The sequence below is a fragment of the Agelaius tricolor genome, unplaced genomic scaffold, assembly GCF_023055355.1.
Source record: "Agelaius tricolor isolate 1412-34295 unplaced genomic scaffold, bAgeTri1.0.p SCAF_7, whole genome shotgun sequence".
Lineage (NCBI taxonomy): Eukaryota > Metazoa > Chordata > Aves > Passeriformes > Icteridae > Agelaius > Agelaius tricolor.
The window spans coordinates 16722767-16748615 of NW_027269267.1; the positions used below are offsets into that span (position 1 = coordinate 16722767).

Here is a 25849-nt window from a genome sequence, read left to right on the forward strand (position 1 = left end):
TACTCTTTCCTCTTTAACAATACACTCTCATTAGACAATATGTATACTTTGAATCCCGCATTTGAATAATTTTTTTCTTTCTAGAAAAATAATTCTGATGGAGAACGTGGGAGAAAACTACCATCAACAGCAGTAAATGAACCAAAGCTGAACCAATCTCTCAAAAAAGAGGTGTGTTGGGGTGAAATGAGAGAAGGAGAATAACTGCCCTGCAACTCCTGCCCAAGGCGCTTGCACCCCGCAGCATCCCCCCGGAGGGATGCAGAACTTCTGGAGCTCGACACTTCACCCTGGCATTCACCGCCACGTACGCCCGGACCGCTGCGACGCCGGCGCAATGACCCACGCCCCGCGACAGCCTCATCCAGAAAAAGCCATGAAGGGAGCCGCAGGTGACAGTCCCTCCGCCTGGCACACTCCGCCAGGAAGCCGGGCGACAGCGGGAGGGATTTCTGCCCCAACTTCGGAAGGGTAAATTCTCCTCCTACCGGACCGGCTACGCGAGGGACCCCAAATCATCCCATTACCGCCCATCTTGAAATCCATCCTGCACGTTTCCAATCTCCTTTCCGCGGAGCGCGGCCCGGGCGCCGATCGCCGCCGCGGCCGTGCTGAGCGCGCTGCGCCGCCCGTGGGGCCGGAGCCGCGGGGGGCGATGCGGGCTCCTCCCCGCGCACCCACGGCCGTGATTTTGGAGAAGTTGCGCAGGCAGGAGAAGGAGGAGGAAGGGCGGGGGTGGGGTGGGTGGCTCTGCTCGTGCGGTCACGGTCTCGCCCCGTCCCCTTCCCCTCCGCGCCCCCCCCACCGCCGCAGCCCCACTGCCGGGACAACCCGCACAAAGCCGCCGCCACCGGGATCGCGCTGCGCCCGCTCGGCGCCACCAGAAACAATAGTCACGGGCCGAAGCGGGGACCGCGGGGCCGCCGCCCTCCCCGCGGCACCGCAGCGCCCGGCCGCCGGTGGCAAGAAGGCTCGGGGGGGTGGGATTCCCGCAAAACGCCGCCGCCCGGCCAACCTGTCACCGCTCCACCCGCCCCGGGCTGTCGGTGCGCATCCGCTCCGCGGCACCTACCTCCGGTGGAGGGTGCGGCAGCCCCTAGCTGGGCTCCATGGGGCCGCAGCCGCCGCCCGCTCTGTCAAGCGCGGCCGCCGCCGCCGCCAGGGACGCGCCGCCCTGCCCTGCCCGGTACCGCGTCCCGCTCCCCCCGCGCCGGGCGGGCCGGGGCGGGGCGAGCGCCGGGGGCGGGCCCGCCCAACCTGCGCCACGCCCGCCAGCGCCGCCCCCGCCCGCCCGGGGAGCGCCCGGAGCCGCGCCGGGAGCCGCGCCGGGAGCCGCGCCGGGAGCCGCGCCGGGAGCCGCGCCGGGAGCCGCGCCGGGAGCCGCGCCGGGAGCAGCGCCGGGAGCCGGGAGGATGCTGCGGCAGGCAGCGCCAGCCCCTTCGTGCAGCGCTCGGGTTTTTGCTCCCTGCCTGCTTGAAGTTTTGACCTTGTCTCCTCTGCGTTTATCTCGGATTGACCACGAGTCTGACTTCCTGTTTTTCTTTATTCCCCCTCCACCTCTTTGCCCTTTTTAATTCCTCCTCTCGCCCGCCCCCGCCTCCCCTCCTCGTCTTTTCCATCCTCACTTTCCCTTGTCCCCGTTTTCCCATCAGACTCTGAATATCCCAAGCCTCTTGACCTCCGTCTCTGGGCTTTAAAACGGTTTTGTCAAGGGCAAAAGAGTTTTTTGTAGGTTTCAAATCGCTATTAAGTGGCGCCAGCAGCTTATTGAAAGGTGCAGTGCATTAAACTAAATCCATGGCTAGTATTACATAATATGCCCTCGAATGTACATAAAAGATAATTGTAATTCCATCTGGATTTCTGTTGATATTAACAAACCGCTCAAGATTTCCTCTTGCGGTTTAATGGGCTTTTCAAAACCTTTGACTGGTGCTGGATCAATCAGATTATGACTTAAGAAAGGGTAAAGCACACACACTCATGACATCCTAGGAATTAGTGAAAGAAGAAAAAAAAAACTTAGTAGGTCATCTGCCTAATCCATCTTCCAAAAGAGAGTAGGAATGCCCCCCATACAATAATTTATGGGCATTTGTCTAGTTTTCTTTCAAATGCTCCAAATATGTGGCTTCCTCATTGCCCATAGGAATTTAGGTCAAGCTGCCTGAGAGGAAATTTTGTAGCATCTTGGGATTTAAAATCCACTACTGTTATTCCAAGGTGGTTTGTTTGGGTTTTTTTCCCCCAGACAGCAAAACTGTACAGTTGCAGTTGGTCATTTATTTCTTTCCCATCATCATGGAAGGATTTTGGCCATCACTTTCCCTAGGTTGAGAGCCCAGGGACATGCACAGCTGAGAAAATGTCAGCTTCATGCTCAGTGTGGCCAAAAGAGTGACTCAAATGTCAGGACTTGTTAGGAGAGCAATGAAGAGGAAAAGATTTTACACTGGAAAATGTGTGCTGGACCTGTGCTCTCAATACTGCTGGAATTCCAGTCTCACCTTCTCAAAAAGGACATAGCAGAGCTGTAAAAGATTCTGAGGAGGCCAGCAGTGATAATCCATGGCTTGAAAGGGTTTTGTAGTTAGGTGCATGCACACTGGCAGGAGCCACCAGAGGGGAGATGTGAAGAGGTTCCTCAAATCTCGAGCAGCATGGAGAGGGTGGGCAGGGGCTGGTGGCCCTGGCTTCCAGCACAAAAGGGAGAGGCCATTAACAGAGCACCTGACTGTGCAGAGGTGATTCTTCATGCAAACACAGCTGTGGAGACCTTTGCCATCTGACAGCAGGCAGCTGATGTCATGTTGAGGGGAAAAATGAATAAATTAACAGGAGAGAAATCCACAGAGAACAACCAAATCACAGCTTGCTCAGAAAGGTCCCTGCACGACAAATGGCTCATGGCTGGGCTTGCTCTGTTTTTGCCCTTTCCCCTTGGTGTGTGTTGATAGTCACTGCTCACCTGCCAGCAGTGAATACACCTCTCAGATTTCATGTCACACCTGGGTTAGTTTTGTGCTCCCCACAGCTTTCCTAATGCCCTCACTGCATAGATTTGAGTAGTAAAAGGGATGAGTGGCTTTCAGTGGGAGAATGTCACTGCTGAACCAACTTGTGGCATATCATGGAGTTGGAATCATCAAAACCCACTGAAAAAAACATCATTATGCATTGAGTCAGAGAGAGTGCTGGTTGCAAAGAAGTTTCTGTCAGTTCTAAAATGTGACAGAAATAATCAAATCTAGCTGTGGCCTGGGGACAGTGACCTTAATTTAAAATCAATCAAAAATCCCTCTCTCAGTGGCAGCTGATTGTCCTGTGTGCTTTCAGACTGATGCCCTCCCAGGCCTGCCATTGTCAGTGCTATTATACAAGTGGGTAAGCATTGTGCTGTCTCCTTGTTTTCCCTCCTATCCATGTCTTTGAAGCTGAGATAGCATGATCTCAAACTTCTCCACGTTTCTGGCAGAGGAATTTTTTCTGTGCATTAATTTATAAATCTGTACATGTATGCCTCAGTATGGTTGCTTTATCCATGCAGCTTTCTCCAGAAATCTGCTAGTTCAATATTGTATCTTGGTACAAGAAACTAGCTCTGGTGAGGTGGGTTGCCACACAGGAGGCAAACTACAGCAAGAATGAAAATGAAGGAGCCCAAATTATGTATGTGAATGGTCAAGTGACTCATGGTTGTGGTCTTTAATGGGACTGATCCCATAGGTTGTTTTCACACTGTTTGTGCAGGATCATGTAGTCAGGGGGATCAGGATACTCACCATTTGCCTTTGATGGTGCTCCACCTCCACCTAAATCTCAGCACAAATTCACGTATGTGTGCTCCTTAGCTCCCATATAATCAGTATTCTAAAGTTGGGTGTCTCAGGTAACTCTGGAGAGAGGATCTGCATGAACCTGGTGTATTGTCTGTGTTGACAAATGTGACATCTTCCCTTTTGCCAAGCATGTAAAGCAATCAGCAGTTGCATTCATCTCAGCCTATCACTTGATCACTCTTTGATCCCAGGATAGTACTATACAGTAGCAAAATTAATACTGCCAGGTGTGATTACTAACACAGCAATCCAGGATGCGTTGGAAGCTTTAAATTCTGCATAAGCAGCCACACTGCAAATGCTGGGTGGGGAGAACTGACAGACGAGTGCACACACACTGTCTGTTGGGAGCATTCAGAGCACAGCAAGAGCACTCATTGCACCTAAAATGGGGGTTCTGAGCAGATGCAAGATTCATAGTGACAGAAGTAATTTTCAGGTTTTCCTCGAGTAATATATAGGCAGTAGTAAGCCTGTGGCAAGTCCAAATTGAGTACTGAGCAGCTTTTAAATTGTTTAAGGCATTATCTATTATAAGGAAGTTTATAAAGCTCCATCTCCATTATTTGAGTTTTCACTAGGTCATAATCCACTTGACCCTCATGGTTTATTTCATCACTATTGTCCCTCAGAGGAATTATAACCTTTACCATTACCACTTGCTAAATATATCACGAGGTTTTAGTGATATTGTCATAAATCACCAAGCTCAGCTTTGTTGCTTGTAATGTGACCATAGTACATACTGGTTTTGATGCAGTGATTGTCAGCCTGATCTAGTTGTTGTTCTTTAATTATTTTATAATGGGAGGACCACATACTAGCAGATATGAATGTGTATTTGATTTCCTTTAACATTTAAAAATTGCCATTTTCTAAGGTGGTCTGAACTTCAAGTGCAGGCTTTTTAGGCAAAGTTTCTGCAATCAAAGATGGAAAATACAAACTCGTGGATACTGAAATCAAACACAGTGACTTCAAGAACAGCATTCTCACAATTGTTTCTCTTTTCAATTAAAAGTGTGAGCACTCATTAGAAATCGTATGTAATTTGATCTTGCTGAAAGCATTTAGTGAGAAGAACAAAGGTATCACACGTAGGCAAAGTTCATTACTATATGGGTTTTTAAAAGGATAAGCTATAGGGAAGCTGAAGATAACTGAGAATTTTGCATAACAGTAATGCATACAACTATGCTGCTTTTTACATTTCAATCTGTTTTCCAGCAGAAAGTTGGTCCCATGTCAGCCCCCCAAAAGTCTTAAAGAGAATTTGCCGTAGCAAAGATGTGCTACTGAAGCCAATCTTCAGTTGCACTTAAAGATCAGCTTGCATCAGAAGAAGCTGGCCTCAAAACTGTTTTGACAAGACCTACCTTGTTAAGCAGTAATTGGGATCCAGTCAAGCTGCTTCTGACTCCAAGAAGGATTAACCATTACTATAAATCAGGATCCAAAACTTCTTTGCAGCAGCACCTGCAGAAGAAGTTGATCTGTCTGACAGGATATTGTGGGGCAGGTCTGGGCATACAATACCCTGCCTGGTGATGTATGGCAAAACTCCTTGAACCAAAAATCTCTCATCTGATGAAACTTTGGAAATCTGTGTTTGGGAAGGAGGAGGAGTTATCTATCTTTATTCTTAGACCCTTTCACTGTGGCAAATGGAAGAATAGGGGTGCACTTCAGCATATCCCCCCTACCACCAACCCACAGGCTGGTGTGGTTGTCCACAGTGTATTAATTTACATCTGAGTTAGTCACTCTTCAACCTTTATGGTCAGCCAGGAGAAATAAGCACTTTTAGGATGCAATTCATTTGACCTTTCTTAGACATGTACTTTAGGAATAGATAAATCACTCTCCCAAGTGTCAGTGTTTCTCTGTTGACCACAAAAGGACCAGAGAGTGATTAGTTCAGAGGCAGGTGTCTATATTGCAGGCTATCTACAGGCAAATCCCAGACAGATTTTTCTATAATGCTGCTCTTAAATTCTTTCACAAAGATTTTTATTTGAACATCACAAGTATATAAAATGACATATTTTTCTCCTTATTTTACACGTTTTTATTTTTGAGAAGCATTATGTTAGCAGAGCCTGCATGCTGTATCGGAGTTGATTATGTTGGTGCTCTGTTCAGAATTGTTTTCAGCTACCTACTGAGAAATTGGCAATTTTTGCACTATTTCACCCTGTGAGTTTCACCAAATATTTGTCTGATTTAATGTAAAGGTGGAAAAAGGGCACATTTTACACCAAGGGAATGAATACAGCGTTAGAAATACCTCCCATCACAGTATGTGACCAGAAAGCAAAGATGAATACGTGCACTTTTTAAAAAATTTGATCACAGGGCAAGATTTTAAATGCTATTAGTAATGAAAAATCCACAGCAGTAAGAGTCACAGCACTGCCAATAAGCCCACTGAGCCCGTGTACAGTACATTGCAGAAAAGGCCCAAGGCTCAGATGTCTATCTCCATGTTCTTGTATTCCCAACAAGCAGTGAATAATGCATTAGTTTTGCTTCAAGCATCCTATTTTGAATATGCTTGAGCCAGAATTATTAGCTTTCATGTAGTGTATATTGTTAACAGAGGTCATGCTCTGTGCCCATCTAGTGCTGTCTCCAGAAGTGCCCTGGCACAGCACACAGAAACGTTTTACTAAAAATTCTCAATGTTGGTTGTCAACATGAGGTCCCCTGAGATGTCCAAATTAAAAGTACTCCAGATCCAGCTGAAGTCACTGAGAATGTCCCTGCAAACACCACCTGTCTTTGGCTCAGGCTCAAAATATTTACAAAGCAGAAGGAGGGAAACTTATATTGCAGTGACCTGGGAGGACTCCTAATTTCTGTGCTCATATTGCTCCATGGAGGGCAGCCCTTAGACCATCTGCCTCTGCTCAGGCACTCCAATGTGCTGGGCTGTGTTGAGAGCATCTGAAACTGTGCAAAAACAAGTAAATCCCTGGGGCTGCCCGTCTCCCTGCCTCTCCTCACCTGGCCAAAGTGAGGAGAGCCTGAAGAGAGCCTTCCTTAAACCCTTAGGTCTTGATGAGGGCCACCAGTGACCCAGTACTGATGGTGACCCTGCTCATCTGCTGAAACTCGTGTGAGAAAGGGGTTGCACAGCCCAGTCCTGAGGTGAGGCCATGCTCTTGGTTGCTGTGAAGCTGTACCACTCTCCCCTTCAGCAGCTGTGGTGGTCTAAAAAGAGAATTAGAATTTTAGAGTTATAAAGAGAGCATTGTTTAAGATAAATGGTATCATTTGCAAAGGAGTAGGCGTTTACTCACACAGATGTGTACACACACACACACACACATGCACACATCCCTCAGTTAAGTTTCCACAGCTACCCTTAGTGCAACACAGCCAGCTGTTAAATCCAAAATAGCAACGAGTGCACATCATACGCCCTCTCTATTACCATTTGAAAGGGACAGTTCCTTGGGAGGATGGGAATTTGACAGGATATGAATATGTCTGAGACTCTATTAGGCACTAATTCAGCAGGACTGGCTGAATGAGATGAAGAAGCAATGAGGAGGAGAGAATCTCTTCAAATTTGAGCTGATTGGTAATTTTGATGAAAGCCCTTTAGTCTCATTCAGTGACTGTTAATTACCTCTGGAAATTAACAGTTATTTTTCTCTTCAGGAAATGTTGTTCACCTGCCAATATAGAAAGATTAATTAAATTCTTCCATGGATGAAGGTGAAAGTAGGGTCCTTGTGGTCAGTGCACATTTTGGCTGTAGATGCAGGGATATCATGACAAATTCCCTTTTGAAAAGAGCAGTCCAACTCTTTCCTCTTGTGTTTTCACAGGAAAGTTAGGTGTCCTTGTCCTTCTGGGGTAAGGCTGGCTTTCATGTGCTTTCACCAGGAAGGTCTGGATGTGGGAGAGCTGTGAAAAAAGGGAGGGAAATGACTAGGGTTAAACAGCCTGCAAGTAAATTAGGGGAAGCCTCTTGCAGCACTCAAGAAGAAATAATTAATATTGTGGACAAAGGTATTTCTGCTTTAATTGAAGGGAAACCCTCAGCTTAGACCCATCTATACAAAATATCACAAAAGTTAATTGCTTCCAAAAAGTGGTAACTTGAACCTCACATCCATAAGCTATGCCAGCTTCTCCTACCAGTTCTCATTATTTGATCTTGGCGCAGCCTCAAAAGCTGCTTTTGTCAGCACTAATGATGGTCCTTCCACTGCTCAAGAGTTTATTTCCAATATCCACTATTATGCCGTTCACTTCTGCTGCACAGAATTAAAAAAAAAAAGGAAAGAAAGAGTGAGGCAATATCCCAGGGAAGCTCCTGTGCAGGGCTGGTACAGGCTTTTGACTGAGCTCTTGATTTATAGCTATCAAACAAATATCTGGGCACAGTTGTTTAAAATCACAAAACATCATGAAAAGAAAGGAATGCTTTATTCCTCGATCTATTTTTTTTCTGATGGGAAGAACTTGCATTAGGTTTTAGTGATAGATTAAATAGATGGAAAGTCACATGGAAGCCCAGTGAGCAGAGAGATTTCAGGCTGCCTCTGTGAGGATCTCAGGGAGGAAATGAGGCAGCTGAGAAGAAGCTCAGCCTCAGGAAGAGGCAGAAAGGTCAAACAGACAGGCTTTCCAAACAGCAGCTGCAGTCACTGGGAGGCAGCAGGGCAGCCAGCTCCAGAGCTGCTCCTGCTCTGCAGGGCGAGCCCAGCTGGCCCAGGAGCCGCTCCCACCCTCCGTGAGCCCGGGGCATCCCCAGGGGAGCCTGCCAGGAGCGTGGCAGCTCCCCTGGCGCAGGATGCCAGTCTGCATGCCAGCCTCCCCACCGGCAAAAGCTGCCCACCCCTCCCCTCCATCCTCCTGCGGGGTTTCTCTGGGTGCTGAACTGCAGACCTTCGGATGTCCAGGAAAATCCAGAATTTTGGGTCTTGTCCTGGTCCCAGGGGGGAATACTTTTCACACATTTTCCAGGATCAGCAACAGACCAGTGTAGCCATGAAAAATGCAACCTTTGCTTATCTGACTTGCTTTGATTAGAAGGGATCCTGCTTGACAGAGGCATGGGATACCATCCTGTGGGTTTATCCAGCAGCAGCATTGGATTGAAGGGTTACACTTGGAAGATTCTGAAATGGATGAAAGGCAAGTCTATTTTGGCACTTGACTCTTCCCTATAGAAAGTGAAGAAGAAATAATACTCAGTCCATTGGCAAGTGTCACACTAGTTACAGATTTTACCCCCTGTCCACTTTAAAGTGAGTTTTAATATCAATGTATGGAAGTGCAGCAAGAACCAGTATTTGTTACATTTTGCATGGGCTCTGTTAGAGGTTGCTGCCAACCAATGGTGGTATCTTTTGGATGTGATAAATTTGGAGATTAGTAACTTAGAGTCTGTTCAACTGAATCCATTGCTGGGGAAAATCATTGCAAATTGTGAAGACAGGCAGCAAGTAAGTAAAAGTGATTTAAATAGAGAAGCTGGGATGGAAAAGAGTAAGACACTCACATAGGAAACGTCTGTTCAGGGGCCAGTCTGGAAAAAACAAAGAGAAAGAAGAAATTCTTCTATACAGTCTAGCCAACCTAGATCCCTCTTTATAGCTTTTAAATAATGTCACACATGGAACAAATATATAATTTCCAAAGAAAAACATGGAAAGTCTCAGTTATGTTCTTATGAATGCTTTCTATTTCTTTCCCAGCTAAATAAATCTGTTTACCAAGTTGGACTCAATTCTGCAAGTCGCTTCTTCAAAAAACTACATTTTTTGACAAATTTGTTGTTCGCCAAAAACATTCTCCCAGCTTTAATAAAGAAACCCAAAACCAAACAACTAAAATTCAATGGATTGGAAAGAATCCAGTAGGCTTTGCTTCAGTCCTTGTAAAGCAGCAAGTAAACATTTTCTGCATGCTTTAATAGAGTATATGACTTCTCAGTCCTCCACTGTCTTTGTGTAGAAGAAGGGAGTTAAGCACAAGGATGAATAACTGGTGAGATTTGTTTCATCTTCAGTTAAGAATGCAAGCTAGATCTTCAGCCTCTGGTACTGACATTAAACTGCCATGATTATAGTCACAAAACCTTTTTCCTATTCTATGTCATACAAATCCAAGTGTCCCAAAGGACATTAAAAGGTAAGTAAATAACTTCATGAATAAAAGAAATTAATGCTCATAAGTGACATAGGGAAAACTGAGGCTACCTGGAATAATTCTGTCCTAATTGAGCTTGCATTTAGCTTTTCTGCCTTCAATTAATCATGTCATAGCAAATAGAAACACAGAGGTGCTATGATAACAGCTCTCATGGTGAATGTGGTTTTCAGGGTGCTGAAGTAAGAAGTAGTGTTTGACATCTAATGGCAAGTGAGAGAGAAAACATCTGTTAGACATGTTAGATGAGCAATGTCTCCAGTTCCTAAAAGATATTGGCTTGAATGCCATATTCTGAGACAGAGAGGAAGATACAGTGATATACATATGATGGAAAGAAAGATATAGTGAGCCAATATTGGCACTGAACAAATGGTTCAGAACTGAGGCAGACATGCACATGCACATGTGCTTCTTGCTGCACCTTTCTTCCTCCTGTCTAAAAGTGTTCACAATATTATTTGCAATATCACTTGTCTTAAAGCAGCCACCACACTCTCTTCCTACAAAACTCAGGGACTGTTGGCCCTCTCTGGCTGTTGGGATTTTGTGACAGCTCCTACAAGAGCAGTCAGTGCATGAGTAACACTGGGAGCCTGGCAGCCCATGTCACCATGATTCCATAAGACATTATTTTACGATGCAAACACATCCTGACCTCCAGAGCACTCGATATATCAAATGTGTAATGTATGCAGAAACAATCCAAATAAGGAAGAAGGTAAATAAATTTGTTATGATTTTAATGATATGCATTTTAAATGTCACTTTTGCTGAGCAATTAGGGTCTGAAGAGAGTGACCTTTGCACAGTGCTTAAATTGTCCTGAGGCACAGTACTCCTCCATGCATTTATTACTGCCTTGTGTGATGAAGTGTAGGTGGTACGATGCAAGTCCATCATTTGTGGGGGGATCTTTCTGGCTGAGACACAATAAAAGCAAGCTGGTGCAAACTTTTTGACATATAAATGCTGTGTGAGAAGCAAGGGATGTTATTTATTGAAATGCACTGCACATGGGTGTGTTTCAATACCCACATGCACAAATATGGGCTGGAAGGGTCTCTGTCTGAAGAGCAGAGAACAAAGGGGACCAAATCACCTGCCCAAAGTGTGGCATTCTGCCCTTGCCCTTGCTTCCCAGTGAGCAGTGTGGAGATGGGCCATGCTGTCTATCTGGGTATCGGAGCAACATCATCTCCATACTCATCCCTACTGCTGGATTCTGCTACAAGCCCAACATCTTCCAGAGAGTGTAGCACACCATCTATTCTCAGGTGTATCCACTCTCTGAGTCATGTTTAAGATATTTTTGCTACTTACTTACACCAATAATAGATGTTTTAGCCACTAGCATGTAGGCCCATGCTAATGGTTTTTCACTAGCAGTTTCATAGGCAGTGTTTTAGGCAGAGGAGTGATCCCATGGTAAAGCAGTCCCTGTGGGGTAGCTGCCACTGCAAAGGGAACACAAAGCCATAGACAGCTGCTCCTACTTCCTGTGGATTTGCTGGTGGTGAGGAGAGCTCCTGTGTGGGAGCTACCTACACCCTAGGTCTAAGGCTATAAAGTATTAGCTTTGCAGCTGAGGCATTTTATTATGTGACAAAATGCAAGTGCAAGTCGGAGATATTAAAATAGAGGACTCTGTTTTGGCAAGCAAGAACATTACAATAATGTAGCAATGGGCAAGGTCTACCTTCCAAATGTGCCTTTGTGAGCTCTGGACACTGTGTGGCATCTGTTAGTTCAAAAACAGTGTGATGCATCACCAGAATAAGCAGCAGCTTATACAGAGCCATTTTTCTCTCTCTTCAGTATCTTTCCATTAGTATTGGTAACAAGTTGGTATTTCTCTGGTGGATGCTGCCAGGGTTGCAGGTCCAATAGAGGTGGGGAAGGGTGTCAAGAGGACTGATGGTTCTGCTTCATCAGGGATGTCCCTTTGCAAACAGGAAGGCCAACTCTAGCAAGGGATATTCATAAAACCTCCATATCTAATCAATTCTTGGTTTTATTGCTACCAAGGCTGTCAAGCACTGGGCAGATGGCTAATATTTTCTTTCACTATCAGGCTCTCTGTTGGATTCAGACCAACGATGTAAATATAAACAGCCCTGGCTCTTGGTCACTAAAGCCTCCTGCCATCAGCCTTCCCAGAGAGATATTATTTAAATGAACCAGGAAAGTGGGTATCACTGAGTAAAACAAACCAATTAGCCACACAAACTGGAGAACGGATTTCTTTAACCGAGTTCTCAATTTTGCCATCACTAACTCACATCCAAGGGGATTCAGTTCCATGTTTACTGCATGCCTGGTGCTCTGTGGCTGTGCAGGGCAAGAGAGGTGTTGGAGTATTTAGGATAGTGTGTGTTTTAGGCCATCTGGCATGTTTGAGCCACATATGGAGCTTCTGCCACATTGAAATATTGAACAATTGGAGCCCAAACCTGGTGGTCTTTCCAAGCCTAGCTGTATTGCCATGATGTGAGTCCATCTCTGGGGCCAATTCCAGTGAGTCCAGGGAAAATTCAAATGATTCATTAACAGCTGAATAATGCTTTGTGCCACTTCTTTCCAGTGTGCCCATATGTTTGATTTGCTGCCATCAGTTCTGCAGTGTCCTTCCATTCCCCAGCTCTGATGCATTCAGCCTGTGACCACAGAGCACTAAAGCCTGGTACAGCCCGTGTGGGGACACATGTGTGGAGGTGTCTGTCACTGCTTTCCCACGGGGGAGAGTCACTTGAGGGACACGGTCATTCATGTCCTCCTTACCTGTCCTGCCCATGGAAAAGAAGGACTGAAGTACCACTGATCCAAACCCACCATGGAGGAGCAATCGTGGCCACACACCAGCTGAGCACCCAGTTCCCAAGGGACACCAGCCCCTGCCATCATCCCACTCTGGACACAGAGCATTTCCAATGCAGCATCCATCTGCCCTGCCTCATTACGTGTTCCTCCACATCCTTGAGACTGATCTTTCTTGAGCAGCATCAGCATTAACCTTGATCCATTTGTGTTTGACCTTCTCATGGCAGTGGAAATGCCATTGGAGTCTACAATACATGGGAAGACCCTGTCAGGAACCCTCAGGAACCCTACTGTGTATTTATTTCCAGTCACAGAGTAGAAAAGGGGAATATAACAGAGTAGTTGATGAATGTTTCAAGCCTCAATATTGGTACATTCTAGGCTTAATTGTTTAAAAAATGAGTTTCTGGAAAATCTGCTCCAGAGTGGAGAGACCTTATGACATCTTCTTTCCATGATGGAAGGGAGACCTTAAATCAGAGAAATGTGTAGTATTGGCTGTCAAAATAGTTCCTCTAATCTGCAGCAGCATGATTCATCTCTAGAACATTTGTAGGTAAGCACCAGTCCTGTATATTACTGGAGAGGTATTTAGGTTTCATGTCTTTCAAAAGCATTTTTGCTTGCTTGTTTGCAAATTCACATGTCTCAGATCTTTCCTTTTGTATTTTTTGGTTGGTTTGGTATAGCAAATGGAAGTGCATAGGGATGGAACAGTGTTGGCATTGTTCTGGCTCTTACTGAATCTTGGAGCCAGTGTGCACCTATTGTGGAGCAGTGGCTTCAGACAGCAGGGAGGGTAAAAGCTTCTACAGATTTCTGGATCATGCATTGAAATTTATTCTGGAATATTATCATGGATTAGTTTAATGCTGCTGTAGAAAAACTGTATTTCAATGACCTCTGAAAAGAGAAAAGAATAGTTCATAGGGCATAAATGAGCAAGGAGACTGCTAAAAAAGAAAGTATGCAAATTATATAGAAAGATATTCAATACTCTAATTTAAAATATTGAGTATGGAAAAGAAGTCTAGTCAGGGGGGGATGTCGGGGAAGTTCTCATGCAATTATGCAAGGATATCCATGTTTTACATTTATAGTGTTCCATGGACTATCTGGGATTCAGCCTATGCTGCCTTTCAGAGGTAAAATAAATAGAGGCAAAATAAATCGAGTGAATACAATTAAACAAGGTTAACTTGCATTTAGACTTGTGAGAGCCTGGTATTTGCTTCATTTTTGGCCAGAAATTTCTAAAAGCATAGGATTTTTAATTAAAAAAAAAAAAAAGCCAGACAGAGAATCTTTCTTCCCCCCTCTGGTGATTTTTCTCAACCACTTGTGCTTTCGCTGTGCTGCTGGAGTAGCTGGGAGACAATTGGAGGTTATTTTTAGACTGACTCACTCTGTAAAGCTGACATTTGTAGGTTAGGCGTACCAGTCGCCGACTGCTTCTTCTTCTGCATCTTCCTTAAATATTCCCCTTCTAAACAGTTGGACATCCTCCTCCTCCTTCCCCAGTCTTTCCCCATAAGTATCAAAGTACTAAACCCACATTCTGTCTGTCAACATTTTCTGTGGAGCCGAGTTAAATGCAGCATTTAGGAGGCACAGTCAGCTCACGTCCTCTCACGCAGCTGGAAAAACACAACACGAAGCAGAGCTTCTGCACCTCAAATCTGCTGCTAATGGAGCACAGCATGCTGAGCATCCCTCTAAAGCTCAGAGGAGGACCAGGACATGGACCATGCCTCAAGGGTGGATTCACATCCTGGGGATCCCCATAAGACCCACTTCAACACATTTTCTCTGCTTCCCGTCCTCCCAAGAGGAATTTGGCTCTGCACATCCTATGTCCCCAGAGAAGGGGATGCCCAGGAGCACCATGCAATGTGACCTTCATTTCTAGGGGTTGCCTTTTGACATCCTTGTCCACTGAAGCTGGAGAAAATGAGCTGTGTTTAAAAGTAAAACTGCTGGTGTGTTTTGCCTCTGAGGAATTATCTGAATGTGGGCGTGCAGGCAGCAGCCCATGGGAGCTGGGGTGCAAATCCCTGGGATGGATTGTCACCAATTCAAGGAGCTGAAGATTCCCTGGTGTGTAAGAGATTCCATATTGCAGTTATTCATTGCTCCTAAGCCATAGCATTTAGCAGCATGGCAAATCTAAATCGCTGAGCTTTAAACTCTGAACTCTTTCAATCTGCTGGAGTTTATGGAAACACAAAGACTTTCTAAGCCCAAGGAGGAAAGATGGTTGGTAAAATAGGAATTCAACAGCAGATTAGATTATGAAACTGCCATTAACCTACTCTATATTATAATCTCAAATCCTTCTAATATATTTTCCATGCAGCAGTACAAACAACATTTTCCACTTAAATTAAGGCTGAGCAGAAATCCTTTTTCCGGTGAACCTCTTTCTTTTCCTGATGCTTTCTTTTTTAATGAATATCTTCTTGTAAATGGCAGTTTAAATAAATCCAGGCATATAATCTTTTAGGACAAAACCCATTTTTTTCAGTAGAGACCTCTTGTGGGCCTCATGCTAGTTGAAATCTAGTGTGCAGTCTAGTGAAATCCAGCCTTGGGCATCTTGTGAAGGCAGAGCTCTGCTGCTCTGCTCAGGGCAATGCTCCTGCTGGGGTTTATGAGCACAGGGCTGACCACAGACCCTGCTCATGCCGAGTCACCAGGGCCATATCTCCCTTTTCTGCTGTTGTAATGCATATTCCCACCATGGTCCATTCAGGAAAACCCTGAAATCTGCTTCCAAAGAGCAGGCTGGGGGCAGACAAAACGCATTGCTGTGGATCCACACCTCCTTCCATGTAACCCAACTGCATGAGAGCTTTATCAGAGACAAGTGCTATTCCCATGTCAGTAAAGGGGGAAGTGGGAGCATGACCCAAACAAGGGTGTCTGGAGGAAGGGCTGCTGGTTGACCAGAGCAGTTCAGCAAGGCAAGGACATCACTGAGGTTTAAGTAGTCTTTGGAGGAAGGCATGGCTGAGTGGGGACAACCTAAATCAAAAAACCCCCACCTCATAAGGTTCTTATTTTCTTAGCTCTGTACCTTCTTCAGAAATGAGGTCAAATAAAAATGCTATTACACTCTCTCTGTTTAATGAGATTTCAAAAGCCCCTGCAATATAGTTCTCTTGGTTGACACAGGAGAGCACTGTGAGGGAAGCAGTTCATCACCCAGGTTGGTCAGAGTGCCTTGGTTCATGCTTGTAGAAGCCCAGGGTTGTTGTAGCTCTGCCAGTTTGGAAATATTCTGTCTCAGGAAGCAGCTCTGTGCTGAAGCCTGGGAGCTTCTCCTGCTCTGGTGAACACTGGAGAGGAAACCTGAGCCCAGTGGTGGGAGTAGTGCTGTCTCTGTTCATTTCTCCAGCAGTAAGCAGGATTCTGCCTGTATTTAATAAATGTACACCTGTTCTTTTATTTCCCAGAAGTGTTCCCCATGGTGCTAGAGACCCCACGAGAGCACAAACCTCTCCCTACAGTAGCAAAATAATATCATGAAGGTCATGTTGGTAAGGTCCCTCTCTCACATCACTACCACTGGTTGCCCAGAGACAAACCTCCTGAAAATTCAGATGCTAAAAGCAGCTAAATGAAAATCAAAAGCGGGAATTAAGAAGGAAGGAAATGTGTTAACTAGTTAATTAACTGATTGATGTTACTTTGTTGGTTCTTACTCTGCAGTCAGCACTGGTTCATTGAAATGTGCTTTCAAGAGAAATGATGCTAATTAAAGTATGTGACAGAGTGGCCCAGGTAATAATTAGAGGGGGATGAAGTGACCATTCATTAGAATTTTTTTGTCAGGCCTGCAGATAATTTGTGTTTTTGTTTTTCTGCCCAAACCTTGGGCTACCTGGAAAGATCTTCACTAAATGTAATGTCCAGATCCCCCCTGGCTTAAAAAGCAGCAGAAATCTGAGATACAACCAGCATTCATTTTCTATTATGCAAATACAGCTTCACAGTATGACACATCTGTAAAGCTTCATTTGGTTCCCCCCTGGCACAGTAAGCATCTGCAGCTTTAATGTCTTTGATATACTGTTTTTGATTAGATTAAAGATGATATTTATAGTAATTTCAGTAATGTCATTAGCTGTCACTGGAGTATCCTCCAACATTTTGTTTCCTCCATATGTTTTGCAGAAGGGATAATGAAATTTGACTGTCCTGCAGCTTGTGTATAATAGCCTTGTTGGGAGCAGGGTTCCATGGGATCAGGCACTACTCTCCCAGTGAAAATGCTGGTGATCTGGTGTGCTCTGTGAGCTGTGCATGGCAGTCCTGGCCTCTGCCTCCCCTGTGTCCTTCCTTCCCCATCCTCCAGAGATAAGGTCCCCTTTCCCGTGGCTTGGCTGAAAATGCACTTCTTGTCTGTGGAGTCAGGTCAGGAGGGACAGATGGAAGGATGGACAGGGGGGAGGGTAAGACATGAGGAGTCACTACAGATCACCATTATATTTAGCAGAGAGGAAAATCCTGGGGAATATGACGACAAGCAATAAATACCTTTGGTTTAAGAGTTTAAACAAAGGTGGGGAGTTATTTATAGAAGGACAGTGAGTGTTGGCCAAAAGTCAGGGAAAGGAAAACAGTTGAGACTCTTTTTTGGCGTGGGGACAGTAACTGGTATGTAGCAGAGCTGCCAAGATCAGAGGGGCTGAGGCATGTGTGTGGCCATGCAGGATGAGAATGGCCATGGGTTGGGGTTACGTGGTGACAGTCCTGAGGGTGGGAGAGAGAAGCTGGACATGCAACCAAGTGATTTGCTCTTCTATTTCTGATCCCCAGCCTCCTTCTGCAGAGCACAGATGCAGCTCTCCAAAGGCACTCCCACATGGCTCTGTGTAGTTATTTGTGGGAATAAACACTCCAGGTTTGGGATTGTTCTAGATTCACTTTCCTAAAGTCCAAAATATACTGTGTTTCTTGAAAGAGTAATGCACTGGCATTTATGGTGAGCAGTGGGCACATTGGAGGTAAACTGTTATTGAAGAATTCCACATATAAACATTAGCTCCCCAAGAGGTGGTTATTGAAAGTATATGTGTGAGTGACTTTGTTTAAGCAAAAGAAGATGGCTTGACTTTGCATTAATCTTTAAGATTAATGGTGCTGAAAAAAAAATAAAATTAAGAAATTCCAGAAATATATCCCAAAAGCATTTAGAGGGACACAAAGAAATAGATAATTTGGAGTGTTGTGCATGCTGAAGGTCTGACCCACTGTAACATCACCATAGGCAGAGGGATCCAGGCCCTGTGGAGAGGGCTGTGGAGAATGTGAAGGGGAGAGGTCTCACTGGTCTCTGGAGCATCCATGTGCCAGGTCCTGGGAGCAGCAGGGATACACACAGCCCAGTAGCCTTCCCTGGTCAGCTGGAGATGATGGAGATGTCACCTGCTGGCAGCTGCAGTTGATCTGAGCATGGTGCCCTGAACCATCCCAGGGTGCTGTCACCTTGATCAGCTTAGCACCAAAAGAAGAGACATTTTAATTCAGAACTTGCTGTGCCCCACAGTCTAAGGCAAGTTTTGCACCTAATGTGAACAGATGAAGTCACTGCTGGCTTAAAGGGGCATGGCAGGAGCACATCATGAGGGGATACCAACCACAGCAGTGGGTCTGACCCTCATGTTCAGCCAGTGTGCTGCTCTGAGCTGAGAGCAATACTCTGGCCATAATAACCTTGGTTTGGTCCCTTTTAGCCAAGGAGGAGAAGCTTGCCAGGTGACTGTAACACAGGTTCTTCAAGCCAATTGTCTTTCTCTGGTTTCATACTAGCTTAAGCTGAGAGCAAATGATTGTCTCATTGGTCTAATCAGAGCTAGAAAGTCCTTTCAAGCAGCAGTTCCCTTGGGAACAGCATATATGCTGCAATCAAACTGTTTTTCACCACTAGATCTTTTTACAAAGGTAATAGGGCAAACAGTGCTTTTTTTTTTTTTTTTTTTTTGCAAATGCATTTTGCATTTATGACAATGAAAATATATTGGGAACTGTTAAATACAGCTGTTTAGGTTTCTGAAAAACAATCCTTCCTTACAAATTCTGGTTCAAAAGATACGTGAATCATGCTTATATATTTTCATATGTAGTCATAGGCATGTGAAATATATTCATATCGGTATATTTGAAGATACGCTTGTATTTTGCATATAGCCATTCCATTAACATTGTGAATATTTTCATTTATGACCAAAGTCAGTTTGTAGGGACTGTAGTAATCCATATATTTATACAAGATGTGCGGGTACATCTGTAGTTCTGTCTCCTGTGCTGCTGGCTTCCCCCTTGCACTCATCCTTTTAAACCTCCCAGGCACTTTCTACTCCTTCTTTTATTAATTTTTACCATTGAATCACCATCCCAGTTTCATCCAGCTCTGGTTTACCCTGGTTCAGAAGTTCCTTTCACTGGCCCACACACCTCTACCCTGGGCAAGCACCTTCCTTCAGTGGGTCAGCCTGGGCCATGTGGGGCTTTCAGCCCAACACACCTCAGAAAATGTGCCCACCTCTCATTAGCCCATGGCCACCTCACATTCTCCTGCATTCCCACCACACAGGGAGAGCATGAGCTCTTCACACTGAAGATCAGGACTTTGAAAGGAGAAATGTTGATTGTTTTCAGATCCTTCAGTTCTCCATCCTGATTAACGTCTCATATGGAAGAAGTTTATGTAAAGCTGATGTTCACAGGCTCTGCATTATGCAATATCATTCCCTGCTAAGCACTTCTTGTCAACACCTATAGTCTGTTTCTTTGTTGGACTCTTGGTGAAAATTGTTGAAACTTGTGTTTTAATGTTCCTTCTCCTATTATTTATAATATAGTGACTTACAAGTGACAACTAACCAAAACAGTTCTTGGTAGATATTTAATTTTCTGTATATTTTGAGCATGAAGTTTTTATCTTTTTAAAGAAGAGGATGCTTAGGTTAACAATCTCAAAATGTAATTAAAACATAAGAAAATTTTATAACTGCCCTCCAGATGTTCTAAAGATTTCCTGTAGGGTAAAAAAGATGTGATCTGTTTCTGAAGTCCTCACACCTTTCAGCAATATTCACTGTCTCAAGCTGCCAGAATTTACTGTCTGCTGAAGATAGACATTTTTGAGAAGAATAAGGAGATGATCCCTTTAACCTCATCTGTTACAGCCCATAGAGGTTATGTGCCAGTGTCCCAGCCAGACAAGATGTTCTCAGTTGCATGAGCTTTGTCTGCTATCAGTCACCCTCATCTTCCCACCCCTCATGCTCCTCAGCAGCACTGTGTCACTGGCTGATTTGTGACTGTCCCTTCAGCAAGGCCACCCCACATCTCCCCACCTGTTGGGTAGCCTGTGGTGCATGAGGAAATCCCAGGCTGGACTCTCTGGAAGAGGCTGCTGTCACCATCACATTTTCTGGAAAAATCCCTTTGCCAGGATTTTTCTCCTGGGAAACTGAGAAGCCTCAGAGAAAAAGGAAAACAATATTATCTCATTTGCTTCTCCTGTGTTTTGCTGCTTTGGAATGTGGTTGAAGATTGTTTATCCAACATGTGAATTGTTTTTGACTTAATGACCAGTCATGGTCAGGCTGTGTCGGGACTCTGGAAGGAATCACAAGTTTTTCTTTATTATCTTTTAGCCTTCTGTCTGTATCCTTTCTCTATTCTTTAGTACAGTTTTAGTATAACATTCTTTAATATAATATAGTAACATAAAATAATAAATTTGCCTTCTAAGAACATGGAGTCAGATTCATCATTTCCTTCCTTCAATTGGGGTCTCAGAAAATACAAGGGCTGCCACCCACCATCAACTCCTGTCTCCGTTTGAGGTCGGTCTGTCCTTCCTTCACAGCCCTTTGAGCAGCAGGGCAGTGCTGGCTGCCTGCCTGCCCCCAGTCTTCTCAGCAGACTCACCAGAGCACCACAGTTCCAGGGCTGCCTTTTATTTACCCCTCAACAGGGTAAAACCAAGCTTTTTAGGCAGAATCAATTGCTTTTGCAAGGTCTGATGTATCCATACCAGCCTGCTCCCTGCAGGATCATAGAATCAATGGCTTGGGTTGGACCTTACAGATCACCTAGGTTCAAACTCCCTGCCATGGGCAGGAACATCTTCCACTAGACCAGGTTTCTCAGAGCCCCATCCAACCTGGCCTTGAACACTTCCAGGGATGGGGCATGCAGATTCTCCTAGCATCCCATGCCAGTTCCTTGCTGCTCCCAAAGTGCAGCCAAGGGCTTTTGCAGCCTGTGAATCATAACAAGAAAACCTGCCAGGAACAGTCTCAATCCCAGCTTGTGCCCACCCCATTGTCTCTACCAGAGCTGCTCAGGAACCAGGATTTTGCCATACTGCAATTTGCAGTGCAGGGGGAGGGAGCAGTCCTGAGCCCCCCATCAGAGAGAGTTGCATCCTGCAGCGTCCCTCAAAATCCAGCACCCCTCCAAAATAAATTGCAGAGCTACCAAGACAACATGTTTTGGTGTGTTTAATTTCCTTTTTGTTTTCACTCACACCAAAGGATTTTTGTGTATGAAAACAGCAAAATATATCAAAATTACCTGAGATGAAATTGAGCAGGAAAGGAAGATTACAATATTTTCTCATCTCACCAATATTGGTAACAACCCTACCCCACAAAATATTTAGCTGAAACTACATTTTCCCAGAGAACTATTTGGTCTAAAGAACGTTTTGCACATTTTTCCCCAGCTGTTAGTTTAGTTTTGGTTGGTTTTTTTTATCTCAGTCCTGATGAGCATCTATGTGTTTGGGATGATAATGATTTTGGGATGAGCTCCTCAGCTCACATAGGAGCATGTATGTGTTTGGGATGATAATGATTTTGGGATGGGCTCCTCAGCTCACATAGGAGCATGTATGTGTTTGGGATGATAATGATTTTGGGATGAGCTCCTCAGCTCACATAGGAGCATGTATGTGTTTGGGATGATAATGATTTTGGGATGAGCTCCTCAGCTCACATAGGAGCATGTATGTGTTTGGGGTGATAATGATTTTGGGATGAGCTCCTCAGCTCACATAGGAGCATGTATGTGTTTGGGATGATAATGATTTTGGGATGGGCTCCTCAGCTCACATAGGAGCATGTATGTGTTTGGGATGATAATGATTTTGGGATGAGCTCCTCAGCTCACATAGGAGCATGTATGTGTTTGGGATGATAATGATTTAGGGATGAGCTCCTCAGCTCACATAGGAGCATGTATGTGTTTGGGATGATAATGATTTAGGGATGAGCTCCTCAGCTGCCTGATGCGGCCGGCAAATGAGGAGCTGGGTTTGCCCCTCGTGGTGATGCCGCTGTCAGGATGTCAGGATGCTCTCAGCCCCTTTCCCCCGCCCCAGCCCATTTGGGAGCATCGCCCCAAACCCCCGCCCTGCAGAGGCTCCGCAGCTTCTCCGCTCATCGGGATCATCCAAAATCACACCTGGGGGAGGAGAGAGGGGGCAGTGCTGTGGGAAGCGCTGGTGCCTGCGCAGCTTTGGCTCGTTCTGGAGTTACCCTCTCTGCTTGGGCATCCTCCCCCTCTGCAAACCGGGGAATAACAACGCACCTCAGAGGGGCGGCGGGGTGAGGATCAACCGCGATGCCACTTTGGAGCGCCATAGACATGCCAAATATTATAATCATCCTAAAGGCGAGGCTGGGATAATCCACCTATTTTGGAATCCTATTTTACTTCATCTGTTTTAATTAATAAATTTAATTTCGCATTATTAGGGAAAACAAGGATAAAAAATAGAGCCTGCATATGCTTTATTACAAATTATTGTTATCAGCTGCCCCGCAGGACTCCAGTCAGCACTAAATATGAACAATGGTTAAATTACAGGGGTCAGGGAATGAGCACAATCAAAATGCAAACACTTTTCTTCTATGTGAGATGGGCAGGGGAAAAAAAAAGGAAGAATCCTTGGAACCTCCTTGGAGCCACTAGGACTGCGGAGAAGCATACCAAGTAAACTGTAAAACTGATTACTGGGCTCAAAAAGGCTAACATGCAATTTGTGTTCTTTTTATGTAGATTAAATGCATTCACTGCAGTTCATAGAGCTTAGATACTCAGCAGGGATTCAGAGGGCTGGGTATCAGTCAACCACAGCCAGCCACTAAACCACAGGGCAAATTCTGCTATTGTACATTAGAATAGTCACTTAATCTATCTTAATGGGTGAAAACCCCATGGGACAAATGTATATTAAAATCAGAAAGTTAGTTGTAATGTTTGAGGAAAGTAGCTTTTTTTTTTGAGATAACACTGTAAAACATTATTAATGAGTCTGAAATCTTCTTGAACATCTTTATGTTTAGCTTTTGAAAATACAGCTGCCCATCAGCCCAGCTCTGTGGACTGGGAGGAAACCCAAAGGCATGAGACATGCACCAAAGGGCTGTGCCTGGAATAAACCAGGGAGGAATCAAACAGGATTTCCTTTGGGTAGCTGCTGTCTCATGGGTTTCTCTTGAGAACATAAAACATGCCAAACATGAAAGTCTGGAGACACGGCTACCAGAACATTGGTGCTGTAAACAATAGTAGTGCCACCTTTCAGAAAATAACTCCAATAAAGGTAACTTTTTTTTTTTTTTTTTTTTTTGCAGGGCAGTAGAGCAGAGAAAGCCCAGCCTTCTGTCTGCCTTCTTTCAAGAACCCTGGGTTACTGGAAACTGAGAAGAAATAACACAACCTTATCCTCTGCTTGAAAAGGTTCCTATTTATTTTGCTTGTGCCTGGGCTCTCCTTGGCCCCTTCTATCTTACATTCCCCCTGCAGAAGGTTTTCTCCCCCCTGCTATTTATATCCCATTTAGAGTAATTGGGGCTGCCTGCCATCATGGCTCAGAAATAATTACTTTGCCATAATTAGTCTTAAATGAGGGTTTTTACACCTGTGTTGAGGATGGCTGATCAAAACACTGGCATTCCTACATGTGGACCCTGAAATGGTGCTATGGGCAAGGACCTCAGCTCCCATGTAAAACCCCAGGGGTACAGACTGGGGGGAGATGCTTTAACAGTCATCCATCAACATTATTTTGGAAACTACTTGGTGAAAAACCCTTCTAAAGCCAACAATGTCCATTTCACCTCAACTGGACACAGGATGAGGTCTTCACCAGCTGTCTCAGCTGCCTGGTTACCAGCTGCACATGGATGCTGCAGCAGGAGAGCCATTTTTGGGCAGAAACTGCCTTATGGTAAACCTGTGCTCCAGAAGTACAATGTGAGTTGATTGGTTTGTGAACTAGAAGTGATGGTGTGAGATCTGAGGACACACTGGGAACTAATGTCATATCCTGACTCATTCTGTTAATCAGACATTTGCAGTAGCCTCCTAAAAATGCATTCCTGTTGGCTGGAATGAGGACCCCAGTCAGCATGCAGCACTTGACCATGCAGGAAAACTGGATGACCCTGAAAGCTAGAGCAAAGAAAGCAAATGACATTCAGTAGTGCTGAAGGTCAGCTCTTGCTCTCAGCGGCTGGACAAGCACTGCTGACATAAGCTGAAGGCTCGTGTATCAGAAACTACAGGTATGGCACACAAGCCTGGGAGGGTCCATCAGGCAAGGAATGGCTGAGAGTCACTGCTAGGAGGTGTTAATGCTCTTCCAAGAGCAGGGAGCAAAGGTGTTTCCAGCAGAGCTGGGGAAACACCATTGCTGCTGTCTCGTGTGTAGGTGAGGCACAGGCCAGGTGAAGATGCATAGTTCTGGTTACACCTTCCTGTGGGGAATATGTTTTTATCTATGGGCTAACTTCTGCATGATTTCTCCTATGAAATCTGCATGTCTCAGACAGGAGCACTCAGCAAAAAAATCTGTTCTATTCACTCAGCTGCCCTGCACATGTCCAGACACACACACACTCTTCAAGGCATCTCTAGGTGTGATAGAGGGACCAGGGACTGAAGCACCTCAGGCCACTTACACTGCCTGGGTAAGGGACATCTTCACATTTCTCCTGTGCAGTTCAGGCACCTGGCCCCAGTAAGCTGGTGCACAGATCAATCTGCTGGGGCACACAGGCTGCCAGCCAGGCTGGATCAAGAACAAGGGCAGATGCCAGCTCAGGAAAAGTCAGGCATAGTCCTACTGCAAGGAGGGAGCCTGGCTTCTGGTAGCAAAGGCACATGCTGCCTGCAGCACTGGCACCTAACCAGGTGGGATGGTGGGAGGAGATGGGATCTGGCCCCCTGTGCTGGGAGGCATGGGGGACAGAGTCCCCTTCATGCTCTGCAGCCAAGCAAACACTGCACTCCTGCCACTTGGCTGTGATTTGCATGGCAGATCAGAAGGACCAATTTCTCTCTGGATGATTTATCACTCACACCTCAGCAAGTTTTTCATAAGGTAAGGAATTTTTCAGTGCCTCAGCAACCTCCCTTGCAAGTCCTACCAAAAGCAGGATGCCTAGGGTGCCTCCTGGGTCCCGCTGGTTGGCCTCATCTTCACTCACTATGTGCCTCTGCATATTTGGTTGTCCTCCAGGACATAGATATGGCTGACATTGACAGTCACTGAAATTATTTTCCTGGCCTCTAAGAGAGGGTTAATTTGACATGCTCTTTTCTCCTGGCTTAATTCTGTGTTTTCTTTAAGTGAAATACAAATGCAGATCTGCCATAGTCCTTGTTTTCTGTCACAGTCTGTTGCCTACCTGCCATGTGAAAAGCAGGTTTCTGTTTTGATAATTACAGGTTGCCTATAGACTGCATGGCAGGGGCTACATGTTTCTTTCATTCAGACTACCCTGTTTTCAATATAATCTCCCAATCTTTTTCACCTGTTGGCCTTAACCTTCCACAAGCAATGAGAAGACCACTAAGAGTTGTGAAGTCTGATTTCCTCCTTGCTTCCATAAGGTCATCAAATTGCATTCATCATGTATTGACTGCGTCTGTTTTGCCATTTAATTTTGTTCAATAGCTATATCACACATGGAGGTAAAGTATGAACATCTGCT

General features: G+C 45.1%; 1 protein-coding gene and 1 long non-coding RNA gene across 3 annotated transcripts in view; one reads left to right on the top strand and one right to left on the bottom strand.

Moving 5' to 3' along the window:
- RAI2 (retinoic acid induced 2) overlaps positions 1 to 1242 on the bottom strand; it is a 44256-nt gene extending 43014 nt beyond the window's left edge. Inside the window, exon 1 of one of the 2 annotated variants that reach the window (XM_071430459.1) lies at positions 1073 to 1242. The gene's annotated coding sequence lies outside the window, so the exon portion shown is untranslated. Of the gene's footprint in view, positions 1 to 527; positions 678 to 1072 lie in introns of those variants that run through there. The other variant, XM_071430460.1, reaches the window with a different exon arrangement.
- LOC139591640 (uncharacterized) lies at positions 4 to 23575 on the top strand. Its single transcript, XR_011679707.1, has 2 exons — positions 4 to 471; positions 23486 to 23575. It is a non-coding gene; the product is annotated as an uncharacterized lncRNA (long non-coding RNA).
- The last annotated feature ends 2274 nt before the right edge of the window (positions 23576 to 25849 follow it).